The sequence below is a fragment of the Balaenoptera borealis genome (genome assembly GCF_965194805.1).
Source record: "Balaenoptera borealis genome assembly, chromosome: 3".
Lineage (NCBI taxonomy): Eukaryota > Metazoa > Chordata > Mammalia > Artiodactyla > Balaenopteridae > Balaenoptera > Balaenoptera borealis.
The window spans coordinates 3,481,078-3,503,086 of NC_138866.1; the positions used below are offsets into that span (position 1 = coordinate 3,481,078).

General features: G+C 39.4%; 1 long non-coding RNA gene across 1 annotated transcript in view; it reads left to right on the top strand.

The window, feature by feature from the left end:
- LOC309626317 overlaps positions 1-22,009 on the top strand; it is a 61,752-nt gene that overhangs the window by 37,402 nt on the left and 2,341 nt on the right. Inside the window, exon 2 of the long non-coding RNA XR_014243114.1 lies at positions 16,398-21,256. This is a non-coding gene — a long non-coding RNA (uncharacterized lncRNA). The remainder of the gene's footprint in view (positions 1-16,397; positions 21,257-22,009) is intronic.

Genomic DNA, 22,009 nt, shown 5'->3' on the forward strand with positions numbered 1-22,009 from the left:
CATAGTCACCAATTAGTTGGATTTTGCTTTTCATGCAGTTTTACAATCTCCAACTTTCAATTGGTGCATTTAATCCATTCACATTTAATATAATTATCAACGTGGTTGGGTTTATGTCCACCATTTTGCAATTTGTATTCTATATGACTCATGTGTTTTTGTTATTCTTTTCCTCTTTTCCTGCCTCCTATATTGTTTAAAGCAATTTTCAAGGTGCAATTTTTATTCCTCTGATTTTTTTAGCTATATATTTTTTTCTTAATCATTCTATGGATTACAATATGTATCTTTAATTTATCACAATGTACTTCAGATTAATAACAATTTAATTCTGAGAAAATATAGCAATCTTACTGCAATCTTTGCTCCATTTCCTCACTTCTTTTTGAGTATATCTTTGTATAGCTTTTCTTAGTGGTTGATGTAGTTTATACACATAACTTATCACAGTCTACTGATGTCATCATTTTACTATTTCAAGGGAAGTTTAGAAAAAAAACCATATATATATATATATATATATATATATATATATAAATAGTCTTTATTGTTCAGGAGTTTTACTATGACATGTCTTGCCATGGATTTATTTGGATTTATATCTCTTTGGAATTCATTTAGTTTCTTAAATATTTAGGTTTATGGTTTTTTTGCCAAATTTGGGGATTTTTCAGCCAGCCTCACCCTATTTCCCCTCTCCTTCTGGGACTCCAGTGACATGAATGTTACATTCATGTTATAGTCAGACAGGTCCCTGAAACTCTCTTCATTTTTAAAGTCTATTTTCTCTTTTCAAGTTCAGTGATTCTTTTTTCTGTCCTTCCCATTCTGCTGTTGAGCACATCCACTGATATTTTTATTTTGGCTATTGTATTTTCCCATTCTATAATTTTCATTTGGAATTTTTTTAATATTTTCTATTTCTTTGTTAAAACTTTCTACTTTTCGTTTATTTCAACTATGCTTGTCTATATACTTACCTTTCTAGTTGAGTTTTATACTTTCATGTGTTTTCATGTAACTAATTAACATCCTTTCATTTCAACTTGAAGAATTCCCTTTGGTTTTTCTTGTAAGGTAGGTCTAGGAGATGAACTACCTCAGCTTTTGTTTGTCTAGGGAAGTCTTTATTTTTTCCTTCATTTCTGAAGGATAGTTTTGCCAAATACAGTATTCTTGGTTGGCAGTTTTTTCTTTCATATGGGAATATATCACCTCACTCATTTCTGGCCTGCAAGGTTTCTGCTGAGAAATATACTAATAGTCTCATGGGAGCACCCTTGTATGTGATGAGTCACTTTTCTCTTTCTGTTTTCAGAATTCAGGCTTGGAGGAGTGGGGAAAGGGCAGTTGTTACTCAATTGGTGTAAAGTTTCAGTTATGCAAGATGAATTAGTTCAAGAGATCTCCTGAACAGAATGATGCCTATAGTGGACAATAATTTACTATGCTCTTAAAATTTTTTAATTTTAAAGTTTGTTAAAATTTTAATTTTGTAAAATCTCAGGTTAAGATTTCTTAACACACACACACATACACACACAGAGACACAAAGGGGCACAAGGAAACTTTTGGAGGTGATGGATCTATTACCTTGATCATAGTGATTGTTTCACAGGTGTATTCATGTGTATAAACTCATCACATTATATAATCAATGTATGAAGCTTATTGTCTATCAATTATACTTCAATAAAGCTATTTAAAAACAAAAAGTATGAAGAAGTGCTGAAATAAGAAAAAGAAATGCTAAAGGAAATTCTTACGATGAAGGGATATATTACTAGATAGACTATAGGAGAGAACATGAAGATCAATGAAAATAGTAAATATGTAGTAAATAAAGAGACTATTTTTTCTTAATTTCTTTAAAACAAGTGATTGCTGTTATAACAATGCAGCAATGTAATGTGGAGTTTCTTACATGTAGAAATGAAATATATACAATTGCGCAAAAAATGGGAGAGGGGTAAATAACATACTGTTATAAGATTCTTATATATTAAGTGGTATATTATTCATTCAAGGTAAACGTGCTTACATGTTGTGATCCTTATAGTAACCATGAAAAGAATAATGCAAAGAAATATGCTTAAATATCCAAAATAGGAGATAGAATGGATTGTTAAATATACTTGATTAAAGCAGGAAAGGAGGAACAAAGAAAAAGGACAAAAGGGACAAATAGAAAACAAATAGCTAGATAGTTTATTTAAACCTGACCATATCCATAGTTACATTAGGTGTAAACGTATTCTCCTGGTGTTAAAGAGGGACATTTCATACTAGAAGTATCAATTCATTAAGGAGACTTACTAATCCTAAATGCATTTGCACCTTAAAACAGAGCTTCAAAATACACGAAGCAAAAATTGACAAAATAAAAGGAGGGATAACATGTCCAAAATTATAGTTGGAGACTATAATGTTCTTCTTTCATAAATTTGTGGAACAAGTAGACCAAAAATCTGTAAGATATAGGACATTTGAATAACACTCTCCACCATATTGATGTAACTGACATTTATAGACTATTACAGCCAACAAATGCAGAATACACATTCTTTCCTCTTGCCCATGAAACTTCATCAAGACAGAACATATGTTGTGTTATAAAGCAAATTTTAGTATAGTATTTCAGAAGAATTAATGAAGAGTAAGTTCTCTGACTGCAATGGAATTAAAGTAGAAATCAATGCAGAAAAGATAACTAGAAATTTTTGAATTTGGGGATATGAAGCAATGCACTTCTAAATAACCAATGGGTGGGAAAAAAAGACAAGAGAAATTAGAAAAACTCTCAAACTTGATGAAAATGCAACATATCAAAATATGTGGGGTACACACATTTACAAAATACCTAACCAGTAGTCCTCAAAACTGTCAAGATCATCAAAAACAAGGGAAGTCTGAAAAATGGTCACAGAGGAACCTTAAGAGACATGATGATGAAATGCTGTGTGTGCCCTGGATGGGATCCTGGGACAAAAAAAGGGCATTTGGCAAAAACTTAGGAAATCCACATAAAGTATGGACTTTAGTTAATAATGATGTATCAGTATTTGTTCATTAGTTGTGACAAATCTGTCTTATATCTGTATGCATACTTACATCATACCTGTGAGATATTAACAATAGGGAAGCTAGATATGTAGTATACAGGAACTCTTTGTACTGTCTTTGTAAAGTTTTTATAAATCTAAATGTATTCTTAAAATTAATATTTTAAAAGATATGTGGGACTCAGCTAAATCAATTTTGAAGGAACATTGTAGGTTAAAATGTTTATATTAAAAAAGAATACAAATTTGAAATCAATGACATATCTTCTATGTTAAGGTAGCATGGAAGTAGATTACATAGAATATGGCCAAGCAATACAAAAAATCAAGGAACCCAAAAGTCACTTCTTTAAAAACATTAATAAAATGGATAAAAATCTAGCAAGACTGATTTTTTAAAATAGAGAAAAAACAAACCTTCAATATCAGGAATGAAAGAGAGACCATCACTGCTATTTTACAGACACTACTAAGATAATAAGGGAATATCATGAGCAAATTTATGCAAATTTATTCAACAACTTATATGAAATGGAAAATTCCCTTGAAAAACTCAACTTACTAAAACTAAGATAAGAAAAAACAGAAAATCTGAAAATTCCTATATTTATTTATTATGGAACTTGAATTTATAATTAAAGGCCCACGAAACTTCAGGCCCAGATGGCTTCATTTTTTATTTCTATCAGACTTTTAAGGAAGAAATAATACCAATGTTAGGCAAAGTTTTTCAGAAAATAGGAATGAACATTTCCCAATGCATTTTATGAGGACCATCTGATACCAAAATCTGAAAAGCTTATTATAAGAAACAGAAAATTACAGATCAATATTGTTCAGGGACTGGAGGCAAAAATTTTCAAAATATTAGCAAATCAAATCCAACAGTATATAAAATGATAATACATAATGGCCAAGTTAAGTTTATGTCTGGAATGCAAATTTCAGTTAACAAATTAAAAAATAGTTCAGGGTAAGTCATCCCATTAACAAATTAAGGAGAAAAATTATATGATCACCTATCTGATAGATGCATAAAAAGCATTTATAATGTTCAATGTTTACCTATGATTTAAAAATTTAAAAAAAACTCTCAATGAACTAGTAATATAAGAAAACTTCCACAAAAAAGGAAATGTACCAAAAAAAAAAAAAAAAACCCTATAGCTGATATCACACTTGATAGCGAAAGCCTGAACTTTCTCCCCCAAGATGAAAAATAAGGCAAAGATTTTCACTCTTACTACTTCTATTCCACATTGTTTTGGAGGTCATAGCAATTGCAATAAAGCAAGGAAAGTGTAAAAGATATAAAAATTAGAAAGAAAGAAGTAAATTTTCTTTATTCTCAGATAACATGATTCTGTATAGGAAAATCTCTAACAAAAATCTACCAAAAAAAAATTTTATTCTAGAAGTAATAAGTTAATTTAGCAAAGTTTCAGGATAAAAGGTGAGTATACAAAAATCAAATTTATTTCTAAATGCTAGCAAGAACAACTGAAAAATGAAATTGAAACATAATACCATTCAAAAGAGCATAAAACATTAACTTCTTAGGGATAAATTAAACAAAATGAAAATTAAATGTATTGTGTTCATAAATTAAAGAAGACGCAAATACATGGGGAGCCATGCCATAGTCATAAGTCGGAGACTCAATGTTATTAAAATGTCAATTCTCCCCATATTGGTCTACGGATTCAACATAATCTCAATCAATATCTCAGCAGGCTTTCTAACAGAATTTGATAAACTGATTCTAAAATTTATATAGAAATGGACTTCCACCTCCAGCTAAGATGGAGTAACAGGGATCAAATGCACTCTTTCCTCTGATACAACAGTAATAAGACAAACATATAAAACAATGTTTTTCAAGACCCTCAACATCAGGCAAAGAAGAACAGTGATCCCTGAGAGACAGGAAACAATTGAGGTGATCCCTACACTGTCCAAGCTTCTTGCCTTGAGACAACTTGTAGGCTATGGTGCATTCGGGGGAACCCAGGCAGAGTGGGTCAGAGTCCCTGATTTGAGGATCTCAGATGAGGGTCCAGGGAGACCAAGATGGCTAGAGCTCACAGGACAGAATGCCGGAGAGGAGAAAGCAGTGTAGAGAAAGAACCCCTGGGATCTGCAGAGGGTCCGCTTGAGTATTCACTGAGTGTCCATTAGCACATTCATGTAAGGAAACCACCCAAGGCTGGGGAAAGAATGGCTTGAACAGATTAGCGGTAAGAGTGCTTGGTGCTCACACAGAACTGGGAATATTGTCTCTTCCAACAGCCAGGCTGGAAAATCTCATAATTCATGAAGCTTTGAGTAAAGTACTTGGAAAGATCTGGCCTGAGCAGTGGGAAATGATCAGCCTTTATCAGGGCTGTGACTAGGGTGAGGCAAGTGAAACCCTACAGCACAGTATTGGAAACCCTGCACTAGGATGACTCAGGACAAGTGCCTCCTTCAATTTTGCAGTCCAGGCACCTCCTTTTCTCCGTCTCAGTACCACCGCCCCAGATTAAACACCACTGTGATCTCACCTAACAAATCACAGAGACAAGAGCCAAAGGATCAAACAGTTTGCAAGCAATTTAACTGCATCTCAGAACACAGCTCAAGAATATTTATGTTTGTTCTTCCAGCACCCAACAAGGTAAAAATCACAATGTCCAGAATCCAAACAAAGATTATCAGGCTGCAAATTAGCAGAAACATAAGTCCCGTAATGAGGAGAATAATCAGTCAATCAAAACCACCCCAAAACTGTGTTTGAACTAACAGACAAGGACATCGAAGCAGTTATGATAACTGTATACCATATGTTCAAAAGTTAAGTAGAGCCATGGAGAATATAAAAAAGATGCAAATTGAATATCTAGACATGAAAACTGCAATGAATGTGATGAAAAATCTACTGGATGGAATTAACAGCATATCAGACATTGCAAAAGAAAAGAAGAGTGAATTTTCAGTTGTAGCAATAGAACATACCCAATATGAAACATACAGAGAAAAAACTGAGTAGAAAAAGCATCAGTGTGCTATAGGACACCTTCAAGTCTAATACACATGCCCTTGGAGCACCTGAAAAAGAAGAAGTCTCTTGTTCATGAATCAGAAAATTAAGTATTGTTAAAATTGCAGATCGACCCAAATTGATCTATAGATTTAATGTAATCACAATAAAAAACCCAACAGCCTTTTTTTGGGTAGAAATGGAAAAGCCGATTCTAAAATTTACATAAAAATGCATAGGACCTAACATGGCCAAAATAACTTTGAAAAAATAAAAGTAAAGTTAGGAGGTTAACTCTGATTTCCAGACTTATTAAAAAACTATCATGTAAAAACACTAACTTGAAAAGATATATACACCACCCCATGTTCATTGCAGCATTATTTGCAATAGCCCAGACGTGGAAACAACCTAAGTGTCCATTGCTGGATGAATGGATGAAAAAATGTGGTGTATATATACAATGAAGTACTATTCAACCATAAAAAAAGAATGAAATCTTGCCATTTACAACAACATGGATGGACTTTGAGGGTATTATGCTAGGTGAATTAAATCAGACAGAGAAATATAAACACTGTATGATCTCCCTTACATGTGGAATTAAAAACAAACAAATGACACAAATATCAACAAAAACCAAACTCACAGATACAGAGAATAGACTGGTGGTTGCCAGAGGTGGGGGTGGAGGAGTGGGTAAAGTGGGTGAAGGAGTCAAAAGGTACAATCTTCAGTTATAAAATTAATAAGTCAATGGGATGTAATGTACAGCATGGTAACTATAATTAATAATACTGTGTTGCGTATTGGAAAGCTGCTAAGATAGTAGATATTCAAAGTCCCCATCACAAGAAATAATGTTTTGTAACTATGTAAAAAAAAAAAAAGCTATAGTATGATATGGACCAAAGATGGACAAATAGTTTAATGGAACAGAACAGTGAGTTTAAAATTGGACCGCAAAACTGATTTTTTACAATAGTACAAAAATGGGGAAATGGAGGTCTTTTCAACAAATGGTGCTTGGTCGATTGGGTACCAGTAGCCCATAAGTTGAACTTTGATCTGTAACTTGCACCATATACAAAAATTAACTCAAAACAGGTTTTAGACCTAAATGCAAAACCTAAAACCTTAAATCTTCTAAAGGAAAATATAAGAGAAAGTTTTTATGACCTTGAGTTAGGCAAAGATTTCTTGGATATGATATTAACACTGTGATTCACGAAAGAACAAATTGATAAATTATGCTTCACCAAATTGAAAACTGCTCTTCAAAAGACACTCTTAAGAGAATGAAAGGACAAATTACAGATTAGGAGAAAATATTTTCACAGCATATATCTGATAAAAGACTTGTATCTAGAATATATAAAAATGTTCAAAACTCAATAGTAAAAAAACAAAACCTGTGCTTGCTTCGGCAGCACATATACTAAAATTGGAACGATACAGAGAAGATTAGCATGGCCCTTGCGAAAGGATGACACGCAAATTCGTGAAGCATTCAATATTTTTAGACAGCCTCTTTAATAAGTGGTGCTGGGAAAACTGGACAGCTACATGTAAAAGAATGAAATTAGAACACTCCCTAACACCATACACAAAAATAAACTCAAAATGGATTAAAGACCTAAATGTAAGGCCAGACACTATCAAACTCTTAGAGGAAAACATAGGCAGAACACTCTATGAAATAAATCACAGCAAGATCTTTTTTGACCCGCCTCCAGACATTTTAAAACTCTTAGAGGAAAACATAGGCAGAACACTCTATGACATAAATCACAGCAAGATCCTTTTTGACCCACCTCCTAGAGAAATGGAAATAAAAACAAAAATAAACAAATGGGACCTAATGAAACTTAAAAGCTTTTGCACAGCAAAGGAATACATAAACAAGACGAAAAGGCAACCCTCAGAATGGGAGAAAATATTTGCAAATGAAGCAACTGACAAAGGATTAATCTCCAAAATTTACAAACAGCTCATGCAGCTCAATAGCAAAAGAACAAACAACCCAATCCAAAAATGGGCAGAAGACCTAAATAGACATTTCTCCAAAGAAGGTATACAGATTGCTAACAAACACATGAAAGAATGCTCAACATCACTAATCATTAGAGAAATGCAAATCAAAACTACAATGAGGTATCACCTCACACCAGTCAGAATGGCCATCATCAAAAAATCCACAAACAATAAATGCTGGAGAGGGTGTGGAGAAAAGGGAACCCTCTTGCACTGTTGGTGGGAACGTAAATTGATACAGCCACTATGGAGAACAGTATAGAGGTTCCTTAAAAACCTAAAAATAGAACTACCATATGACCCAGCAATCCCACTATGGGGCATATACCCTGAGAAAACCATAATTCAAAAAGAGTCATGTACCAGAATGTTCACTGCAGCTCTATTTACAATAGCCAGGATGTGGAGGCAACCTAAGTGTCCATCAACAGATGAATGGATAAAGAAGATGCGGCACATATATACAATGGAATATTACTCAGCCATAAAAAGAAATGAATTTGAGTTATTTGTAGTGAGGTGGATGGACTTAGAGTCTGTCATACAGAGTAAAGTAAGCCAGAAAGAGAAAAACAAATACCGTATGCTAACACACACATATGGAATCTAAAAAAAAAAAAAAAAAAAGGTTCTGAAGAACCTAGGGACAGGACAGGAATAAAGATGCAGACATAAAGAATGGACTTGAGGACACAGGGAGGGGGAAGGGTAAGCTGGGATGAAGTGAGAGATTGGCATGGACATATATACACTACCAAATGTAAAACACTAGTGGGAAGCAGCCATATAGCACAGGGAGATCAGCTCGGTGCTTGGTGACCACCTAGAGGGGTGGGATAGGGAGGGTGGGAGGGAGACAAACGAGGGAGGATATATGGGGATGTATGTATATGTATAGCTGATTCACTTTGTTATAAAGCAGAAACTAACACACCATTGTAAAGCAATTATACTCCAATAAAGATGTTAAAAAAAAAACCCGAATTTTTAAAGTGCACAAAATACTTAAATATACACTTCACCAAGGAAGACATATAGATGGCAAATAAACAGAAAAATAGGCTCAACGTTAGTATCATATATGAACTACAGATTAAAACCACAGCATGAAGTTTTCTTAAAAAAACAAAAAATAGAGCTATCATATGATCCAGCAATCCCACTCTTGAGCTTATGTCCAGAGAAAACCATAATTTGAAAAGATACATGCACCCCAATGTTCATAGTAGCACTATTTACAATAGCCAAGGCATGGAAGCAACTTAAATGTCCATTGACAGTTGACTGGATAAAGAAGATGTGGTATATATATATAAATGGAATATTACTCAGCCATAAAAAAGAATGAAATAATGCCATTTGCAGCAACATCGATGGACCTAGAGATGATCATACTAAGTGAAGTAAGTCAGAGAAAGACAAATGTCATATGATGTCGTTTATATGTGAAATCTAAAAAAATGATACAAAAAACTAAAATCTAAAAAACTTATTTACAAAACTGAAACAGACTCACAGACATGGAAATCAAACTTATGGTTACCAAAGAGGAAAGCAGGGGAGGAAGAAATTAGGAGTTTTGGATTAACATATACACACTACTGTATATAAAATAGATAACCAACAAGGATATAGTGTATAGCACAGGGAACTCTACTCAATATTCTGTAATAACATATATGGGAAAAGAATCTGAAAAAGAATAGATATATGTAAATGTATGATTGAATCACTTTGCTATACACCCGAAACTAACACAACATTGTAAATCAACTCTACTCCAATATAAAATAAAAATGAAAAAACCACAATGAAATACCACTGCATGCTAAAGAGTATGGCTAAAATGAAAAGACTGACCAAACCAAATGCTGACAAAACTGTGGAGCAACTGAAACTCTCATATGTTGCTGGTGTGGATGCAAAACAGCACAGCCACTTTGAAAAACAGTTTGGCGGTTCCTTAAAAAGATAAACATACCCCCACCATATGTTCTGGCCATCCCACTCTCAGATATTTACACAAGACAAAAGAAAGCATATGTTGACAAAAATACTTGTACATGAATATTCATAGTGGGTCTGTTTTTAATACCTCCAAATGGGAAGCAACCCCAAATCTCCAGCAATCAGTAGATGGATAAATAAATTTTAGTAAATTCATACAATGAAATGCTACTGAGCAATGAAAGAAAAGAATTATTGATACACTTAATATGTATGGATCTCAGAAAAAATGAGTGAAAGATATCAGATAAAAACAATGTACATATAGTAGATTCCATATAAGTAAACTCATACTAATCTGAGTGCAGAAAGCATATAAGTGGTTGTCTGGAGGGAGGGGGAGGAGGGAATATAGCGATTACAAAGGGACCAAAGGAAACTTCAGGGGATGATGGATATATTCATTTTCCTGATAGTGGTGATGGTTTCGCAGGTATATACATATATTTCAAATCCTATCAAATTGTACACTTAAAATATATGCAGTTAATTGTATGTCAGTTATTATATCTCAGTAAAGCTGTTCAAAAATTTATATGGAGATATAAAGAAACTAGAATAGCCAACACAAGAATGTAGTAGATAAACAATGTTGATGGACCTGCACCACTTGATTTCAAGAATGGCCATAATGCTACAGTAATTATTTCAGCATGGTATTGGCGTGTGGTTAGACAAACAGATAATGTAACAGAATATAGAGTCTAGAAATAGATTCACACATATATGGCCAATTGAAATGTGATGAAAGCTCCAGTGTAATTCCATGGGGAAAGGAAGCTCTTTCCAACAAATGATACTGGAACAACTTGATAACCATATGGGAAAAAAATGAATCTTGACTCTATCGTCACACCATACAAAGTTGTTTTGATGTGGATCATTGACCTAAATTTAAAAGATAAATCACTGGAAAATATCTATGAGACCTTGGTGTGAGCATGGATTCTTAGAGAGGGTCCAAAAATGCTAACTATAAAGGAAAAGAATGATAAACTGGATTTTATAAAAATTAAAGATTTCAGCTCTGCTCATTAAAAGACTCCTTTTAGTAAAGTGAAAATGCCAGCAACAGATTGGGAGAAAATATTTACAGTACATATATTTGAAAAAGGACTTATAGCCCAAATATATACATAACTACTATAAATCAAAATGAAAAAGATAGCCCTATAAAATATGAGCAAAATATTTGCATAGATACTGTTGTGGTCCGCACGCGGGTTGGAAAAGAATTTCCAGACACAAGGCAGAATGTAAGGAAGATAGCGTTTATTAAAGAGAAGGGTCGCTGCAAGAACAGCTGGCCGACTTCCTGGTAGCCGGGGAGAGCCGACAAAGAGCATGGGTTGCTTGCCTGTTTTCATAGCCAGGGAACCTGTTAAGTCATCTGCTGACTGGGCAGAGTATGTATACTTTCAGTGTGCTGAGCGGGAGAAAAACATGGCAAATGTCTTTCCTTATATGGGATGGGAAAGGGACAGGACATGCTGCTTGGGAGGGCTCTGGGACATGGCAATGGTCACATTGTGACAGAGTGATAGGAGTCCTGTAACTCTTTGTTCCAGCAATATTGGCCCCTTGAGTTTATCTTGTTCTTTGTCCTTGGAGCACACCACAGATACTTCACCAAAAAAGATATACAAATGGCCAATATGTTTGTGCAAAGGTACTTAGCATTATTAGTGACCAGAGAAATGCAATTTAACACCACAATGAATTTAGCCCATTTCATCCCCACAGAATGACTAAAATTAAAAACTGACAATATCAAGGGCGGCTGAGAATATAGAACAATCAGGCTTCTCATAATTTACTGTGAAAATGTCAAGTGCTACAACCACTTTGGAAAATCCTTTAACGATTACTTATACAAGTAATATACACTTAGTTCATAATTAAGCAGTTCTATTCTTAGCTACTTACCTAAGAGATATGAAAACATAAAATACTTGTATAAAATTATTCATAGAAATTTTATTCATGATAACTAAAAACTAGAAATAGCCCAAATGACCAACAACAGGAGAATGGATAAATTGTGGTTTACTACTTGGCAGAAAAAAGGAATGTGTGATTGATACATGCAAGACCGTGAATGAATATCCAAAGCATTATGTTGCATGAATAAGTCTTGAAAACAAATGAATGCCTACCGTACAATTGCATTTATGGGAAGTCCTGCAACAGGCAAACTAGTTATTGTTGGAAAGTAAGAACAGTGAGTGGAATGGGCCATGTGGTAATTTATCTGGGGTGAAGAAATGTTCCACATCTTGATTTGGGAGTTGGGTACACGATGTACACATTTGTCAAAATCATCAAACTGTATACTTCTAATCTGTGCATTTAACTATGTGTAAATTAGGCCTCAATGAAAAAAGTATTGTGGAAAAAAAATATAGCAGTCACGAACATATGTTCTCCTAAAAAGATAATGTTGGAATACACGAAACCACAGGCAATGAAACTGTGGATTAAACTAGATAAATCAACAATTAAAACTGTCATTTAAAATCCCCCTCTTAGAAACTGATAGATCAAGCAGTCAAAAACATAAAACAAAGAGACAGAAGATTGGAATAACATAATAAACTTGAGCTCTTAAGAAATTGAAATAACAATCAAAGACGTTCCCCTCAAAAAATCCTCAGCGACAGAGAGCTCTAGATGAGAGTTCTACGAAACAGTTAAGGATCAAATAAATACTCTTAGAGAAGTCGTTCCAGAAAACGAAATAGAATATAAGGGAAATCTGCCAACATATGAGGTGAAAATAACATTTATCCCAAGTTCAGATATGGCCAATACAAGGAAAACAATAGGTCTATTTCACTTATAAAAATAGAGGCAAAATTCCAAGTAAGCTGCTAGCTAATTAACCCTACAGAGTATTTTGAAAAATGATCTAGTTGAGTTTATTCCAGGACTGCAAGAACACCAGAAATTCTCTCAAGGTTATTTACCGTATTATCGGACCAAAGGAGCAAAATGACTCTTAACAGATGCAGCAAAGTATTTGATAAAGTTCAGCATTTTTTTGTGATTTAAAAAAAATCCTCAGGAAACGCTGAGTAGAAATGAACACTCTTAATGTGATAAAGGTTTTGCATATTAAAAGTTTCCAGAAAACCTACTCCTCTGTAGACAAACTTTAGATTCATTTCTTTTAATGCTGGAAACAGAACACGTAGAGACACCACAGCTATACACGCTAATTACAGGAGGCTCTGGCTAATTCCATAACATGAGAAAATGAAGGGATCGGAAGGGAAGTGGGAAGAGGCACCTCTGTCATTACCCACAGATTATATATCATCTTCCTAGAAACCCACCAGAAAGAACAGAAAATTGATTAGAACTAATAATAGAGTTTAGCAAGATTGCTGAATACAAGATCAACTTACTAAAATTAGTGGCTTTCCTCTATACCAGTGTTAACCGATTAGAAATATAATAGAAAAAGAGATACACTCACAAGAAGAACAAAAACTATGAAGTATCTAGAAATTAAGCCAGAAACGAATGCAGAAAACCATTGTAAAGGAAAAGAATTAAAATTTAAGAAATGTAAAGTCCGCAAAAGAAGACATGAAAATATGGAGAAAGAAAATTGAAAACATTTGAAGGACATTGTATTGGTCCCCTTGGGCTGCCGTCACAAAATACCATCGACTGGGGATGGGGACATGGAGCTTGAATAAGAGAAATGTACTTCTCCCAGTTCTGGAAGCTGAGAGTCTGAGATCAGGGTGCCAGCATTGTCAGGCTCTGGTGAGAGTCCACTTCCTGGCTTGCAGACGGCTGCCTTCTTGCTGGGTCTTCACACGATGGAGCAAGCAAGAGAGAAAGTTCTCTGGTGTCTCTTCTTATTAGGGGACTAATGTCCTCATACGGACCCACCTTTATGACCTCATCTAAACCTAATTACCTCCCCAAAGCCCCATCCCAAGCACCATCATATTGGGGGTTAGGGCTTCAACATAAGCATTTGGGGAGGACCCAAACATTCATTCCATAACAGACTTAAAGGAAAACATGAATAAAATGGAAAGAGAGACTCTTTTTATGGGTGCTTAAAATTGTAAAAATGGCAAATCTTCACACATTAATCTATAAATTCCATGTAATTGTGTGAAACTACCAGCTGAATTTTTGGATGGACTTCAACTCATTCTAAGCCAGAATGTCCCCAAATTGCCAAGTCTGGTTTGAAAGAGAAGGGCTCAGAGTTGGTGGTGGTGGCTGGCCGTATGATGGAGACATCCTACAAAGACAATGGATTCGTTTTCACTGCTGTGTAACAAATTAGTACAAACTCATCACTCAAAGCAATTTGTTATCTTCTAGTTCGGTGAGTCAGAAGTCTGGGGTAGTGTGGCTGGGTTCTCTGCTCGGGGTGGGGGGTCTCTCAATGTGGGTGTCAGCTACTTCCTTCCTCTCTAGGAGCCCAAGGAAGAATACACTTCCAGGTTCACTCAAGGTGTTGGCCAAAGTCAGTTCCTTGTGGTTGTAGGACTGAGGACCCCATTTCCTTGCTGCCTGTCAGCCTGGAGCTGCTCTCATCATCTAGGGGCCACCTGCATTCCTTACCAGGTGGGCCCGCCATCTTTAGAACCAGCAATAGAGGAGCTCCTTTACACTGAATCCTGCTCACATTTGAAATTACAGGAGTGATGCCTCCACCATAGGACTCTAGGGGAGGGGATTATACACAGCAGATGCACCAGGGTGGCCTCTTGGGGCAACCTTAGAATTCCATCTACCACACCATGATAGAAAAAACAGAATAGAGAGCTTAAAACCCCACCCTTTATATATGGAAACATAGCATATAAGAGAGATGGAATCACAAACCAGACGGGAAAGGATAAATTATCTGATTTCCACCATAAGGAAAGTTGACTATACAGAGGAAAACATTAGATCGATTTCCTACGATCTCATACCACACACATGGTGAATCTAGATGGGTTAAATATAAATGGATTAAATACTGTGGGTGAGGAGTAAAACTATAGAATTATTAGAAAGTGTTCAGCATACTCTTGCAACCTTCAGATAGGGTGGGACTTCTGAAATATGGTCCTTTACACATCACAACCCAGAGGATGACTTGCTGATGGGTTTGACTACATCAGAATTAAAGATGTTGGTCCGTGGGAAATAGGGTTAACAGGCAGAGGACAGATGGTATTGATAATATGGTGTTTACAATATTGGAATTGATAAAGGTTTACTATCTAGAACATGCAAGGGTCTCTGACAAATCAATAAGGGATGGGCAACCCGCAGAGGACAATGGACAATTCGAAGAAGGAAAAACCTGAAAAGTGAATGAGTCTGTGAAGAGACACTCAATTTCACTAGTAATTTGGGGGGAAATGCAAAAATAATAATAAGGTGCCGATTTTGTAAAAAAGATGCGTTGGGTAGTACAAATGTTGGTGGAAATGAGGGGAACTGGGGACCCTAATGCTCTGAGCCTTGCTGGCGGACAGTCTGGCAGCACGTTTCACATTGTGCTGTGTGGCTTGTAACTCGATCACCCCCCTCCTTAGTCCACGACGGGGCCAGAACCAGGGGACACACAAAGGGACCTTCGTTGCAGCCCTCGATGTGGAGAAGACAGCCCACGTTCCACCGCAGGGGAAGGAGCGGGGAAGATGAGGGCGCAGGGTGCGGAATTCTGTAGCATCATTTAAGTCTCTGAAGGAGTAGCGTACACAGCAACAAGCAGCACGGACAGATTTTTAAGGCATATTGTTGAATGCAAAAAAGTAAGAAACAGGAGCTTTATAGCACAACAAAATGTACTTACAACTGAAACAACACTTACCAAAAAAACATAACAGTTAAACGTGTTTTTCAAAGTTAAATACTTACAGGCAGACCTCATTTTATTGCGCTTCGCAGATACTGCCTTTTTACAAATTAAGGGTTTGTGGTGACCCAGAGTCAAGCAAGTGGATCGGTGCTATTTTTCCAACAGCACTTGCTCGCTTTGTGTCTCTGTGTCACATTTTGGTAATTCTCGCATCATTCCAAACTTTTTAATTCTTATTATATTTATTATGATGATCTGTGATCAGTGATCTTTGATGTTACTATTTCAAGAAGATTACCACTCGCTGAAGGCTCAGGTGATGGTTAGCATTTTTGAGCAATAAAGTATTTTTTAATTAAGGTGTGTACATTGTTTTTTAGATATAATGCTATTGCACACTTAATATGCTTAACAGTATGGTGTAAATAGCACTTTCTTTTTCTTCCAGTTTTATTGAGATATAACTGACATAGAGCACTGTATAATTGAAGGGCTACAGCATCATGATTTGACTTACATACATCATGACATGATGACCACAATAAGGTTAGTAAACATCCATCATCTCCTATAGATTCAAAATTAAATAGAAAAAAACTTTTTTTCCTTGTGGTAAGAACTCTTAGGATTTATTCTCTTAACGTTCATATATAACATACAGTAGTGTTCATTATATTGATATTTATTATGTTGTACATTACATCCCTATCACCTGTTTATTTTATAACTGGAAGTTTGTACCTTTTGACGGCCTTCATCCAATTCCCCCTCCCCAAACCCCCGCCTCTGGTAGCCACAAATCTGATCTCTTTTTCCATGAGTTTGTTTGCTTTTGAATTATAACTGACATAACACTATGTTAGTTCCTTAACAGTATAATGTAAACATAACTTTTATATGCACTGGGAAACCAAAAAACTCGTGTGATCTGTTTACTGGGATAGTGGCTTTATTGCGGTGGTCTGAAACCCAACCTGCAGTATCTCCGAGGTCTGTCTGAATTCAAGAATGTACATGAAATAATTCCAGTGAGCGTCTTCAGAGGCAAGGCGGAAATAAAGATGAAAATTGGGGACAAAAGGTGAAGATTAATAACATGAAAGATAATAAACAGTTAATAACTGTGTGCTGTGATGAACTCAATTGTCTGAAGCTAAGATACAAATTAAAAAAGATACACACCGTGAGATGTGGAGCCTGGTCTCCAAGGCGCTCCCGGCTCCAAAGTTCTCGGTGACACTCCCGGAAAGCCCTGTCTTCCTCTGCTTGGACATTCTTTTATGCGGGAGCCTGTCGGCTGTCCTAGTGCTTTCCCCGGAGAGGGAATTTTCTGGGGGTCAAGGGGAGGTGGGTGAGGTGGGCTATGTCACACTGCTACACTATTCCCACCACTTGTCCCTCTCGGCTGCAGGATTGCCTTCTCCATCCGTGAAGGCCAGCAGGAACAGATTTAAGAGCTAGAGGCTGTTTCTTCGTGATCCCAAGGCCAGCAATGCCCGGGATGGGGGCTGAGCTGATTGCCTGGGGTGCAGGACAGAGAGAATGAGGAGAGAACGAGGCCGCCAGAGATGGATGTGTAAGCGTGAGCGGACTTAGATGCCACTGAAACATGGGGGCTGCTTGTTTCTAGAGCATAACCTCACCTAACCTACCTGACAAAGGGCTTCCCTTAGGGGCTCCCATCCCAGTTTTCTTCTTCTCTGTAATCCGGAAAGTTTTAAGACTTGACCACGGTCTGGAGAGACAAGAAGATTCTGATCAACTTTCCAACCAGCCCACACTCTGCTGGAGTGGTCATTACTACTGGCCCTTAGACGGCTCACGTCCAGAGAGTGTGGACCCACGACGGCTGCCCCCGTCTCTCAGGAAGTAGCTGTCGGTGTCCTGCGGTTTTGACATGCACAAGAGCCTTCTCGAGTGTCTGTAATATTGGACTCCATCATCCCAGCGGATAAAGAGCTGAGCCCTTGGGGATGGCATGAAAAACAGGAAAATGAGGTGGTGACTAAGGTCCACCCACCTGGGCTGCAATTATTCAATTTTCCTGGAAAATCAGCATCATCAAGATGAATACTTGGCTGATTTCAGGGCAGATGAATGCACTTGATAAGAAGTGCATTAATTCCCACTTATCCCTTGATGAGCTTCACCGGAAGCTTGCTAATTAACCAGCCAGGTCTGGCTATCCTGCCATGTCAATTTCTCCCCAGACCAAAGGAACTGCGGGTTTGATGAGATTCACACTTTATGTTCCTTGTTCCTTTTCAGATTCTTCAGATACAACCTTCATTCCCTGGTATGGACAAAAGTGTGTCCCCCCACCAAAGTTCATATGTTGAAGTCCTAACCCCCAGTACCTAAAATGTGACTGTCTTTGGAGATAGGGTCCTTGTGATGTAATAAGTGACAGTGAGGTGCTTAGGGTGGGTCTTAATCTAATCGGACTGGTGTCCTTCTAAGATAAGGGGAAATTAGGACACAGACCCTGACAGAGGGACGATGATGTGAAGACACAGAGAAGAGAAGAAGATGGCCATCTGCAAGCCGAGGAGAGAGGCTTAAGAAGAAACTAATCCTGCCGGTACCTTGATCCCTGACTTGCCAGGCTCTAGAATTGTGAGAAAATAAGTGTCTGTTGTCGGAGCTGCCCCGTCCGTGGTATTTTGTCATGGCAACTGGTGCAGACTGACCCATCCCCTATTTGGCATCTCTGGTAAATTCCACACCCTCCAACCTGCCCATACTGGCCTTTGGGGGCATATTTTGTCTATTCCCATCCCTACCCTCAAATCCTGCATCTTTCCAAGGAGCTGTCTGTTTTCTAATCACAGGTCCAAAAAGTATGGGTACTGCTTTCTCCTGGAGGCAACCCGTCCCCCCTCTGCACAAGACACCCATTTGATGGCCTGTGTGCTGGTTGTGGGGTGTGTTCCCCCCAACCCTGAGGTGTTCCCTGCACATGTCACACCCCTTTGTTCTGTGTCACCTCCAAGGAGAAAGCTGAAAGTGACGGGGGCTTGTGATGGAACTACCCAAAATAGGAATAAGAAGTAAAAGGGTACAGGAAGTAGCAGGGTGGGCTTGCAGTAAAACAGCTAAGGGATGTGCTTCTTGGGCCCGTGGTGAACCTGGAGGCTAACGGGTTGTCTCTCATGGCCTTGGAGGATTTCCTGAATTCAGGCTCTGGGGGTGGATTTTCTAGAGCCAAGTTCACAAAACCAGGTGCCAACATGCCAGCGCTCAGTGAGAAACAGCCTGCCACGTGGCCTGGACGTGTGTGGGCATCACCAGGACATTCTCTTTTTGCAGCCGGACATCCACGGAAGGTGAGTCAGGACCAAGCGTAGAGCTGGCACAGAATCAGGGCAGAGGTGGCAAGCTGGACCAAGTGACTGTTTACCCAATGGCCGTCCCACAGCATCCGTTCCCGGAGCATGATGGGAGTTACCAGAGACCTTTCATGTTGACCTCACACCCCAGAAATCCATCGGCTCAGAGCCCCCTGGGGTGGGGATGGGCTCGCTGTGATCATATGGTCCTTCAGCTCCACTGGAGCCAAGGTGTGGCCCCCCGGGGAGCCAACTGCATCCCTAACGTGACCTGCATCTCTGACCTGCAAGCCTTCCTGCACGGGACTCACAGGACATGCTCAGAAGGCAGATCTGTCGTCCTTATTTCTGTGCTTGGGAGGAAGTTTTCCTCATGCCCAGAGCTCAGGGGCCAAGAGGGCGGATTAGGAGCAAGACATCCAGGAGGCTCTGCGCCCAGGTCTCTCCGCGCACGTGGGACAGCTCAGCGGCTTCCTGCCTGCCAAGTGCAGATGGCTGTGCCTTTGTCCCGGGGGTCCTGGGGGCTGGGAAGCAGCTGAAATCACGTGGGTGCACAGCAGGAGCCCAAGGAAGTCGCAGCTGGGAAGGTCTGGGACAAACTGAGTTTGAGTTCTGCCCACCCTTCCTCCCCTTCTGGGCTCCTCTGCAGGGCAAAGAGAATACCACTAAGGTTGCGGTCAAGTCCGCCACTCCGCCCACTGCCCTTCCGAAGGGCCTCCTGGGCACTGATCGTGACAGTGAGGACGGAGGGGACAGGCCTGAGCGTCACGGTGAGAGGGCGACAGCTCTTTTCAGTGACGAGAGCGAGGGCAGCTATCACTTCTGTCCCACTGGCAATTAATTTGCTTGAGCGGCTCACAGAATTCGGGGAAACACTTATATTTACCAGCTTCTGAAAGGATATGAAAAAGGACACAGATGTACACCCAGATGGAGAGATACGCGGGCAAGGTTTGGAAGGGTCCTGAGCACAGGTGCTTCTGCCCCTGGGGACTTGGGGGGTGCATCACCCCCCCCCCCACCACCATATGCGGATGTTCACCCACCTGGAGGCTCCCTGAATCCCCTACTATTGGGATTCCACGCAGGCTTCCTCACGGGGAATGATCAGTCATGAACTCCATCTCCAGCCCCTCTCCCCTCTCTGGAGGTGCAGGGACGGGGCTGAAAATTCCAGGCTTCTAATCATGACTCCGTCTTTCTGGTGACCAGCCCCCATCCAGGAGCCCACCCAGAATCACCCAGTTAGAACAAAAGACACTCCTATCACCCAGGAAATTCCAAAGGATTTAGGAGCCCTGTGTCAGAACTGGGGGCAGAGACTAAATATTAGAACAAGAGATCTTCCCGGCGCTCTTATCACTTTGGAAATTCTGAGGGTTTCGGGGAAGAGACCAACATATGTATTTTCTGTTATCTTATATCTGCTCTTATTTTCCGGGTGTGATGGCCGGGTTCTTATCTTTCCCTGCCAGGTGGCCACACCTTTCCAGCTTCTCACCTGCACCTCTGCACCCCCTGGCTGGTCTCACCTGGTCCCATAACGTCACCAGCCTCTGAATGCTGAGGGTCCCCCACCCCATCCAGACCAGATCTGCCTCTAAACTTTCTGCATGGGTCTGCCTCCGTGGCAAACTAGACAGGGCACTCCAGAACAGAGGGGAAACCTTCCAGCTCCCTCTCATAAGTGTCACTCAGGAGCCTGGGCACCGATGATGGCCTCAGCCTGGCTTTGCCAGCGCCCATCTTCTTGACACGTGGGGGGCAGTCAGGGCGAACACAGCTTTGAATCAGTGCCAGCCCTGTTTCCCGGGTCATTTATTCTCCAAACCTACAGCCTGTAGGACAAGACTCTTGTGGGTCCTGTGTTTCCCTGGAATGATGAACTTGAAGCTCTCTCACTGTGAACTCTAAGGCCCTCTGCTCCCTCTTGCCTCTGTAACGCCTTCCCCGGCTCCAGCACATCCTCGCTCACTCGGTAAGTCTTCCTTCAAACTCCCCCTACAGCCTTCTCAGCCCTTGGGTGGGGGGTGCACCTCCTACAAGTGCCCCCAGGCGGCTCTGGTCACACTACACTGTGAGCATTCTGGGGGCAGGCCAGGGTGCCCCTGTCTGTGTGCCCAGCCCCTGGTACATGTTGGGTCTGGGTTTCACTGCCTGCTCCGTGCCCTCAGCCAAGCCCGTGGTGCAGGCAACCGTGCCCTGCAGGAAGGGGAAGGATGGTCTTGCCTAATTAACGTCATCGGCCCAAGGGGTTGGCACCTCTGTCTCCCTCCCAGCCTTTGTTTGGAGGCCTCCTGGCTCCCAGCCTCCGTGACCCTGAACTTGGAGTCTCCGCTGCTCCAAGCAATCGCCTCCAACGCGTGGCTGGGGGCTTCCTAGACCCAGGGGGCGGCCAGGGCACCTCTGATCCCGCCTCCCTGCCTTGTTTTGTGGTTGAGCAAAGCCGGGCTTTAAGGGGAATTTATTTTTCCAAATTGCAGGACAAAGAACATAATGTTTAGGCAGAGAACACATTGCTTACATTTGAGAAAAATTAGCAGCATTATATAATGAAAGACACTTGAAAGGCTTGACTCACCCCGGGCTGACATACATCTTTGACTAGTTTGTGAGATACTCATAAAATTACATCCTGTTAATTTAAGGCTTCTTATGCTAATTTTCAGTCAATTTTATTTGCCTACAAAATTTATTGGTGGCCTCCAGGGTAACAGCTGGGTTTGGTCCA